The sequence below is a fragment of the Trichechus manatus genome, unplaced genomic scaffold (assembly GCF_000243295.1).
Source record: "Trichechus manatus latirostris isolate Lorelei unplaced genomic scaffold, TriManLat1.0 scaffold00089, whole genome shotgun sequence".
Lineage (NCBI taxonomy): Eukaryota > Metazoa > Chordata > Mammalia > Sirenia > Trichechidae > Trichechus > Trichechus manatus.
The window spans coordinates 10,994,606-11,004,822 of record NW_004444025.1 but is presented as its reverse complement, the minus strand read 5'-3'; the positions used below and the strand labels follow the sequence as shown (position 1 = coordinate 11,004,822).

The 10,217-nt window shown below is 39.4% G+C and overlaps 1 long non-coding RNA gene across 1 annotated transcript in view; it reads left to right on the top strand.

The window, feature by feature from the left end:
* Positions 1–9,573, top strand: part of LOC111821556 (uncharacterized) — a 13,907-nt gene extending 4,334 nt beyond the window's left edge. The window contains exons 2-3 of the long non-coding RNA XR_002824933.1: positions 4,932–5,037; positions 9,563–9,573. This is a non-coding gene — a long non-coding RNA (uncharacterized LOC111821556). The remainder of the gene's footprint in view (positions 1–4,931; positions 5,038–9,562) is intronic.
* Positions 9,574–10,217: the final 644 nt, after the last annotated feature.

The following is a 10,217-nucleotide window of genomic DNA, read 5'->3' as shown; positions in this document are numbered from 1 at the left end:
CTGACTTCCATTGCCTCAATTCTGCTCCTATGACTTTCTATTGAGTTGTCTAATTCTGAAATTTTATTGTTAATATTCTGGATTTCTGTTTGCTGGCTCTCTATGGATTCTTGCAGCCTGTTAACTTTGTCATTATGCTCTTCTGTAATCTTCTTAAGTTCCTCTATTACTTTGTCTGTATGTTCCTTGGCTTGTTCTACATTTTGCATGGTCTCCTTCCTGATATCTTGAAGAGTTCTGTACATTAATCTTTTGTATTCTACTTTTGGTAATTCCAAGAAGTTCTCTTACTCTGGAATATTTCTTGATTCTTTATTTTGGGAGCTTGCTGAAGCCAGCATGGTCTGCCTCTCTATGTGATTTGATATTGACTGTTGTCTCTGAGCCATCAATAAGTTATTATATTTATTCATTTTATGTTTGCTTACTATGTCCTAGCTTCTTGTTTTGTTTTGTTTAGTTTTGATATGCCCGGATAGGCTGCTCATGTGAGCTAGTCTGAGTATTGGTGCCTTTGAAGCTCTAAGGTCCTGTCACCAGCTGTTTAGATCTGTTACTAAGTATGTGAGCCCAGAAATCCATTTACTTGTCTTGTATGAATTCAGCTCAGGTGTCCAGGTAGTCAGTTACCAAGGGTGTGGTGGACGCTCTCACCTACAGTCCTAGACTGGCATGGGTGATTGATGTAGGCGCAGGTATCAGGCTGCAATAGAGTGTGATGTGCTGAGCAAGGCAGGGGGCTGACGGCTGCCTCTGAGTGTCTGGGAGAAAAGCGTGTCCCTGTTCCCTAGAGTGCATAGGTGGGTGGGTTTTGCAGCCAGACCATAGTACCCAATGCTGTTGGCTGTAAGGACTAGGGGGCATCACTTATTCTTGGACCTCTGTCGTGGGTGTCTAGGTGGCGTGGGTAGAGCCACCAGTCCTCAGGCCCCTGATGTAGGTAGGTGAGGACCCTGCTTAATGGTCAGAGCAGTGTCAAATGTTACTAATCTGCCACTTCACCGTATAGCTGAAACAGTTGAAGTTAGACTTCAGGTATATACCCTGTTGTACTGTGGTAATGAGGGCCTACACTGTTGAAGTGGGCCCACACAGGTCTACTCAGGGTTGAAAGGCATTCAGAGTCTGTGAATCCCTTATGCCTGTGTGTAGGCAAAGGTGCTGTGCCTACCCTGATTTCCTGGCTTAGGAGAGCCGGCAGATTATTTTTTCCCTGTTTGTTAATTTGTTCCCTCTCCAAGGCCAGGAGAATGGCTCAGGGCATATGATGGGTCCTACTTCTGGCCCGGGGACTCGGTAATCACTAAAGTCAGCCCAGGTCCTGGTGCAGAGCAGGGGGCAGTGGTGTGGGGAACAGGTAAATGGGAGAGAGGTTTTTCCCGAAGGGGATGTTTTTTGATCCATGTGGTGGGTCAGTTGCAAGTACTTATCTTTTGCCAATTGCATGCTGCTTTTCACCAGTTCTGGATGCCCAAGTAGACTTTCTGCCACTGGGTGTCTCTTGTTGTGGAAAACGCCTTCTGAGTGCCGCTGCTTGCCTCACTGTGCAGGCGAGCTGATCAGGTCTGAAGGGTGCTGGCTCCCACCGGCTCAGGTCTGGCAATTCTTCACTGCTTCTGAGCAGTCTCTCTCTCCCCCTGCCACTCAGTCTGATTCCTCAACTTTGCCTTTGATGTTCAAGACTCCTAGATTGTCATATATAATCAATTCACTTGTTTTTTTCACGTCTTTGTTGTAAGAGGGACCACAGGAAGTGTCTGACTACTCCGCCATCTTGGCCCCACCTCTATTCTCTTACTTAAAAACTCTTAAATGACTCCCAAGTTCGAATATAGCTCTAATCACTTAGCATATGGGTGTCTTAGTTTCCTGGGGCTACCATAACAAAATACCACAATGTGGGTGGGTTATAAGAAGAGAAATTTTTTGTTTCACGGTTCTGGAGGCTGAGGTGTGAGATAAGGGTGCTGGCCATGTTGATGCCTTCTGAGGTTTTGAGGGATAATCTGTTCCATGCCTCTCTACTTGCTTCTCATATCTCCAAGTATTCCTTGGTGTACAGCTACACCATCATGTGGCATCCTTTCTCTGTCTGCCTGTCTCTATGTATCTTCTCTTTTTTAAGGTCACCAGTCATATAGGATTAGGGCCCACCCTATCTCAGTATGACCTCGTGTTAACCTAACTGATAGCATCTTTAAAGATTCCATATCAAAACAAGGTCACATTCACAGATACAGGAGTTAGGCCCTCAATGTATTTTTGGGGGGAACACAATTCAATACATAATATAGTCCACTCTCTGGCCCCTCCAAATTCATATTCTTCCCACATGAAAAAATACATTCATCCCATTCCAGCATCCCTAAAAGTTTTAATCCATCCCAGCATCAACTCTAGGTCCAAAATCTCATCTTCGAAATCATCTAAATCAAGGTGAGACTCTAAGTGTGTTCCACCTTGGGTAAAATTCCTCTTCATCTGTAGACCTGTGAAACCTAGAGTGAAAGTTATCTGCTTCCATGGTACAATGTTGGAATAGGATAGACATTCCCATTCCAAATGGGAGAAATTGGAAGGAAAAAAGTGGTGAAGTTCTCAAGAAAGTTCAAAACCCAGTAGGACAAATCTCATTATGTTTCAAGGCTTTAAAATAATCCTCTGCCCTCCAAGTCTACCAAGGTGGCAGCCCTCTTCTCCTAGCCCACCATGTGGTTACCCTCCCCCCTGGAACCAAAGAGGTGGTCCTACCCTTAGGAACCTATGAAGCAGCAGCCCTGTGCTAGCTAGTGACCTCGCTGACCTCTGAACCACTCTCAGAATCATTTTTTCCTTATTTTGCAGGACAAAAGATATTTGCAGCTGAGCAGCTCTGTTGGCCTATTTTCTACCTGTAGAATTACAGAAGCTGGATAACTTTTATTCATTTCATTCCATCTCTGTCCCCTTCAGTCTAAAGTGGTAACATTTCTGCTGAGATGGTTGATTGGATCCATAAGTCACAAGCCTAGTATCTTTAGCAAAAGTTGTCAAGCCCACCCTCGGTGTCTCTCCAGAGCTTGCTTTCTCAATTTTTACAAAATGGATAAGCTGAGAATTCTCCAAACCTTCATGTTCTACTTTCCTCAAAACTTCAAACATAATTCAGCCACATTCTTTGACACTTTATAAAAAGGATTTTCTTTCCTTTAGTGTTCAATAACATGTTCATCATTTCCTTTTAAGACATTACCAGAAGCACATTTAACATTCATATTTTTAGCAACATTCTGTTCATGATGATATTTGTATTCTTTACTGTAATTTTCTCGATAGTTGTCTGTACTTTCTTCCAAGTACTCACCAGAATCACCTTTAACATCCATAATTCCACCGATAGTCTGTTAGGCTTTTACTATCAAGAATGTCAAAACTCTAACACCCTCTATTCATGACTCAAGTCCAAAGTCACTTCTACATTTTCAGGTATTTGTTATAGCAGCACCACACTTCCCAGTGCCAAAAGCTGTCTTAGCAAGGGTTCTCTCAAGAAATAGAATGAATACAATATAAAATTAACCATCACAGTGGGCAATTCTGTCTATTATCTAGTCATTGTCTAGTTTTTTAAACTTGTTTCTTGGCACATTTTGTTTGTTTTGGTGTTCCCAGCACATGCGCTTTCCCAGTATGGCATTTGCTTACCCATCTAGTCTTGGTACCTATTGTTATCTGTGTTTGATATGTTGTCTCCCATTGTGATCAGCTACAACTTGTCCTAACTAGTTCACTAAAGCACCACTGCAGTGGGTTGAATTGTGCTTCCTAAAAAGTTATGTCCAAGTCCTAATTCTCAGTACCTGTGAATGTAACCTTATTTGGAAAAAGGGTCTTTACAGATGTAGTTAAGGTAAAGATTGTGAGTTAAGATCATCATGAATTAGGGTGGGTCCTAAATCCAATGATCATTGTCTTTATAAGAGACAAAAGGAGAGAAGACACAGACACACAGGAGAAGTTTATGTAATGTTAGATATTGCAGTTATGCTACCCCAGCCAAAGAATGCCTAGAGCTTTCAGAAGCTAGAAGAGATAAGGAAGGGTTTTCCCCTGGGGCTTTTAGAGACAGAAGTAGCCTGCTGACATCTTGATTTTAGACTTCTGGTCTCCAGAACTGTGAGAAAATAAACTACTTTGTTTTAAGCCACCAAGTTTATGGTAATTTGTTATGGTATCCCTAGGAAACTAATACAGTCATTTACTTAGGAAAATTTCCTTCGGTCTCAGGCAGACTTGGATATAAAGCTCACTTTATTAAAGAATAATTGTGATTTTAGCCTAGATTACTAATCTTTCTAAGCCTCAGTTTCTTCACGTAGAAAGAGTAATAATGTTTACCTTATAAGATTGTAATTAGATTAAATGAGACAATCATGGAAAATGCCTGCATGGTGTAAGGGCTCAATGCTTGTGAACTGTGATGTTATTATTCTTCTAAAACCCCTACCCTCAGTCAATATTACATGCTGCCTTCTTTGTGTTTCTGTAATAGCTTTTACCTACCTCTATTATGATGCTTATTATAATGTAATCTCTTTTTTTGCATATTGTTTCCCCCAACTATCTATAAACTCATAGAAAGTGTAACTATGTCTTATTCTTCTTCCTCTGTCCCGCATGTAGTACAAAGCCAAGCATATGGTTGGCATTTAGAAACAATTGAGTTGAGGGACTGTGACACCATGATTCTTTCCAGTGTGGGCCCTGATATAGCATGATGGAAGGATAACAAGGTGCTTAATGGATCTTACTCTACGATACTGCTGATAATCTACAAGACTTAAAAGTCTCCAGAAATTATGAAAAAAAATTGCAGTTTATATACAGAAAATCAATGAATTGACCCACATAAATCCATTTATTATTGAACTATTTTATTTTCAATTTTAAAGTTACAGAATCTGAAAACTAAGATAGACCTGTATGTTCATGACCCAGCTCAAGAAATTCTTGTTCTGTGAAGTCTACACTGAGATTCCCATCCCTCTTCCTAACCAAGTTAGTCACTTTCTTTTCTACTTTGTATACTTGTCTACCATTGTTCTTACAGCGCTGAAAAGTCACCATTTATTTACTTAGTTGTCTAGGCTCTGAACTGTTTGAGGACAGGGTCCATTTAATATTCATCTCTGTATCCCCAGAGCCCAGCAATGTGCTTAAGCACATAATAGGCAACCATTAATATTTCTTGAATGAAGACATAAATGAATAAATAGAATCCTGTTGTTTTATAGGTGGTAAAAAGCAAGATCTAGAGATATTGAGTTGCTCACGGTTACATATTTGAACTTTGGGAATAGAATCCAGAACTCTTTATACCAAGTTTTGTGCTTACTCCTTTAAAATGAAGGACAATTTTTTGAAAACAAGAATCAATATCCAATATTAATTCTAATTCTCACATGATGATGTATGCTTTGCAACAAAGTTAATCTATTACTGCTTCCTATTTATTAGGCCATTTATATTTGGAACACCACAGGACTTGCAAAGCCTGAATTGCTTGTCATGAACTAGACTACTCTCTTCCCATGAGGTTGCTTTCCCACTTAGATAATAATTCATATGCTGAGCTATCTCGATTTAGGCTTCATGGAATGTCAGGCATTCTTTATCGTAGGCTGCATAATGTAGCCTATTTGTGGAATGGCAGTCGATACAATCATCTTTCCATAAGGCTGGTTCCACAGAGGGGAGGACTGTGTCAGGACACTGTGATGAGAGCTAATTGGGTCCCCTTCCTTAGTTCTCTTCCATCATGCCAAAGACTGAGTCTCAGCACAGTGCCAGCTGGACCACTCTCCTCCTTCACTCAGACTCTGTCAAAAACTTTATTTACCACTCAGATGGAAAGTATCTTTCCTCCTGCCCTGGGGCTTCTCTGCATAATTTTGACAGCCTTTTCTTTATCAAAGAAATTGTGTCAATTTAAAAACTGGAGCCTTCCTTACTGTGGTTGAATATCAAATTTTAGATACAGAAGGCCCTCTTCAATGCCAAACTTAAAAGAGAATTTAAGACCAAATTAGAGGAGATTTATACCTTTGAAAGGCCATTATTATTATAATGATTACTGAGACATTGCTTCAGCAGAATTTTCTTATGATCAAATTTTCACCAGACGCCATTATTGTTTTAAGCTGTTGCATGTCAGACACTATATACATGTGTATAGATATATTTTTCACCATTGGAGGGGGGGAGTATTTAAGATACTGACCTGCATAACTTTATGCAACTCTACTTCTGATAGATGAGGTAGGAAGTAAGGAAACAAAAAGACGAGCATCTCTATAGCTGATGCATCTCATCAAATGACAGAGCCAGTGTCACTAAGCTATGCCCTCCTAGAACAGAGCACACCGTGTCTTTGCATAGGGTTTTCCTACTGCTTGTCTTGCTAAAAACACAAGTTCTATGCTGTGGCTAGACATTAGAAACATCTGAGTAGCTTTTAAAAAACTCTGATGATTCATACTAGTCCAATTAAATCAGAATATCTAGAGATGAAGTGCAGCCATGGGTATTTTTTAAAAAAATCTCTAGGTGGTTCTATAGTGCTTTAAAGCCTCATTCAAGCTAAGCTTTAACCTGCAGCCACTCTAGGGGGCTAACATAGACCCCAGAAATGTATTTAAAACATCTAGCATGAACTTTGACTGTCAACAGGCTATCAAAATGGTTATAAATTGTGTTTGCTTGCTTCGGTACCCTCCCTACTTGCCACTGCAAACTCCTCCCCAAGGCGTAGTTTTCAAATAACTACAAAATGACAATTTAACTGAAAGATCAAATCAAAGTAAAACCAGGGTAAACGGGTGAGCCTTACTCTATGCCTGGAACAGCCCCTAGCTTGGAGCACCTAAACACACAAACATGACCAGAGGGAGACAAATGGCACAGCAGAAATATTCCAGGCCGACAAAGGCTTTTCTCAATTTAAGCTGCTCTTATTTCAGCTTAGACTGAGCGTCAGGGTTGTCCTTGTGTAGTTTCTATATTGCGGCACACAGTCTTCACTGATACCCTGCTTAATTAGTTGTGTCCTCCCTACAAATTGAACCAGGGTTTTGAACCAGTTCATCCTGGTTCGAACCCCTGCTGAGAATTACTAGGAAAAGCCTTAGATATGTCCTGAACCAATTGATATGGAAAGACAGTCTTTATATGATAAAATTAAGCCTTTTCTTTCAGCTATCAGCCTGAACACAGCATTCCATCCCAAGCTAATGCCAGCTTCTGAGGCCAGGGTACATCACTCAGGCCTGTGATATTTGGTGACCTGAAAGGAGAAGTAGTTGAGTTGTTCCTTCCTATTGAAGATTCATGACTTGTGCTGACTGGAGTAGACAGTCAGTAGCTGTGTTAAAACCTCTATTTGTTCCAGTTGGTTCCTTCATTCCCTACTGGGCTGTCTTGTAAATTGGCAGTTATAGGTAATGACAAAGAGACCCTCACAAGGCTTGAAGGTGTTGATGAGTAAGTAACATGCCAATATATCTCCTGCAGTAAAACAATCTCTCAGCTAGCCCCCTGAGATGGGAGAAAAACCTCTCTACCTTTATCAGCTCTCCCCAATAAACACTGAAATCTCAGTTTCTCTTCACCATGAGCATTGAACCTTGGTTTGATTTAATCTTACAACAGCCTCTATTTTCTTGGTCTATGAAAAGTCTAAGGTATTTAGAAGGAAATAGAGTTTAGTTGGCATATATTGACCTCATTTTGGGAGGTGAAATCACTGGCTGACCAAAAACATAATCCACATGATGAAAGAGCCTCTGATGAGCAGCCCCTAGACAGATCAGCATTTCAAGTCTGGCTTGGAGTATGACCGCCAAATTTAACAGCTCACAGCTAAATACATCAATTCATCATTTTAAAAAAAGAAAAACAAAAACAACTATTTTACAGAGTCAATTTTTAAAAAGTTGAGTCCAATTCATCAAACTGTCATCTATTTAAATTTAGTAGAGTAGATTTATTTTTAATGTGTATTTATTTTATTTTGCTCTATTTTGTGTATGGCACCAAAAGTAAATACTATGGATTTTAATATGGTCTTTTGCACAGTCCACTTTCTGCACATCAGACACTAGTCACTGATGTTATGGGCTATTAAAAAATAATTTTAAATTGATGAGGGCCTTTGGTTTGGGAATATTATAAGTCAAATGCCTTTTTTCTCTTGAGTGGTTATTGGTCTTGGAGGGTTTTTTTTTTTTTTTTTTTTTTGATTGAGTTACCACAATGGTTTTATTTCTGGCTTTATGTTCAATAATAAATGTCTCTTTACTCATCTTCTGAAAAAGTCAATTTAATTCTCATAGACTTGGATTATAATAGCTTCTTAAAGCAGTACGGGTTATAAGGTAAGGTTCAGAATTCTTGACCTATTAGTGAAAAAAGCTCTAATACATTATTACATCTACAATATTAAGGACTCTTAATCCAGTGATTGTTCACCTGCCAAACAGTGAATGAGTCACACTTCTTTAGAAACATTATGATTTATCGTTGTACTGGGAATTTGAATATTTTTAGCAGTGAGATGGGCTATAATCCCAGGACTCTTTCCTGCGATTGCCTGGGTGGTGATTCATCTAGGAAGTTTATCTAAAGAACAATTAACAGGATATGCCCAACAAATAATGCTTCTGCTGCACAGCCAGGATTGTGCTTTTGTGTTTTTTATAAATCCCTCTAGGCATTAGGCCACCATATGTAATAACGACCAATGACTCATTGCTTTTACAATGGAAAGGTCCTAAATCCATCTCAGCCTTGTACCTTTCTCCTTGTCCTGTAACGTTTATCACCTGACATCTCCATTTATCCTATTTTTTAGTGGAAACCTCATATCTTCATAGTCTTCTTTTTGTCCTTGAGTAGCCTCTTTCTAATTCTTGGAATCACAGTGGAGAGCAGAAGAACTATGTCAAGGTTATGGACTAGGCCTACATTTGACTTATAACGATTAAAAAATCCTGATGTTCTTCGAATAAACTATTGGATTTCTCAAGATTACTTCAGCATGAATGATAAGTGGACCTGTCAAGGGGAATTATAACTTTTATTGAGTGCTGAGCTCCTTGTTAAAGAGTGAGCCAATTGTCTCATTGCCTATTTTAAATTTAGATTCTGAAGGTCATTTTGGACATTGATCTGGGGATGGTGGTGGATAAGCACATCAGACTTTCTCAGGGCTAGGCTTAAGAAATCTAAAATTAGCATGGCCCTAAATAAAAGGTAACTTCTATAGGGTCGCCATGAGTCCATGGCAATGGATTTGGGTTTTGTTTTGTTTTTTTCTTGTTTGTGGTTTCTTTCGTCTTTAAAATAGCACTGCACCAGTAACTTCTTGAAAGTTGAAGTTGGATGCAATGATTTTTTTTTTTTTTTTATATAATGGGCAGTTATTGTTTTGTCCCTTCCTTCTAACAACAGTTTCTCCCTTCATTGCATTGAGGAGCTGCTTCTTCTTCCACTTACTAATTATTTTATTTCATCCTATTGATCATAGGAGTAACAGGAGTGATTGTATAACCCAGGCTGGGGAATTTAAAGTCATTCCCAGGATGTGTCAAATGTAGTCATGAGAAGAAAGCCCCATTCTCCTCGTGATGAAGTGGAGAAAGTGAGATCCCAGAATCTGCTGGAAGCTATGGTTCCAGGTTCCTAAAGGTAACTATTCCAAGATAATAAAGAAGACATTCAAAGAGAAACAGGGATAGTGAGTGTAGGAGTGAGGGAGTGACCAACAGACAGACAGATAGATCTGGAGCAATTCAAAACCCTGGTCCAGTTGTTGAAGGTCACATATACCCCTGTCCTTTCTGTGTGTGTCTTTTCATTTTGATAAACCTGAGTCAATTAATTTTCTCCTGTTGGCTTATGTTCATTTGTCTGTGAATTTCTGACGTATATGTATATATATATCCACATATATATATATATATATGGATACATATCCATACAATCATATATACATATAGTCAGGAAAGGTGTGTGTAAGGGTTGTATCCTTTCACTGTACCTGTTCAATCTGTATACTGAGCAAATCATCTGAGACGCTGGACTATATGAAAAAGAATGCTGCATCAGGATTGGAGAAAGACTGATTAACATTCTGCGTTATGCAGATGACACAACCTTGCTTGCTGAAAGTGAAGAGGACT